Source organism: Geospiza fortis, unplaced genomic scaffold, assembly GCF_000277835.1.
Source record: "Geospiza fortis unplaced genomic scaffold, GeoFor_1.0 scaffold794, whole genome shotgun sequence".
NCBI lineage: Eukaryota > Metazoa > Chordata > Aves > Passeriformes > Thraupidae > Geospiza > Geospiza fortis.
The window spans coordinates 409,619-410,097 of record NW_005054601.1 but is presented as its reverse complement, the minus strand read 5'-3'; positions in this window follow the sequence as shown (position 1 = coordinate 410,097).

Here is a 479-nt window from a genome sequence, read left to right as displayed (position 1 = left end):
AGCATGAGAGGGAGAAACTGGAGAGTCTGAGCTCGTCCATTGTGAAGCTGAAAAACTTGTGGCAAAGCTCACTGAGCACAAGGACAAGCAGGGGCTGCCATGGAAGATTTTATCCCCACGGGACCAGTGACAGGCTACCCACAGAGGTTATGGAGTCTCCCTCCCTGGAGATACTCCAGAACTGTCTGCACACAATGCTCTGCTACTCAGGTGACCCTTCCTAAGCAGGGTCCAAATGAGCTGCTGTGATATCTTGCCCATCACAACCTTGCCCATCCCGTGATTGCGTGATCTTTAAAAGGCAAACTGCCCGACTGCCTGCTGCGTGAGGCTCTCGAGAAACACATCACGAGGGTCCCTCCCCTGTTATCCTTTAGCTTCCACGGTGCCCGTGGGCACTCTGAGCTTTCCGCCGGCGTCCCCTCCCTCCCACACCTGGGAGCTGTTCGCAGCCACCCCTCAGCAGGGACCTGTGCTTG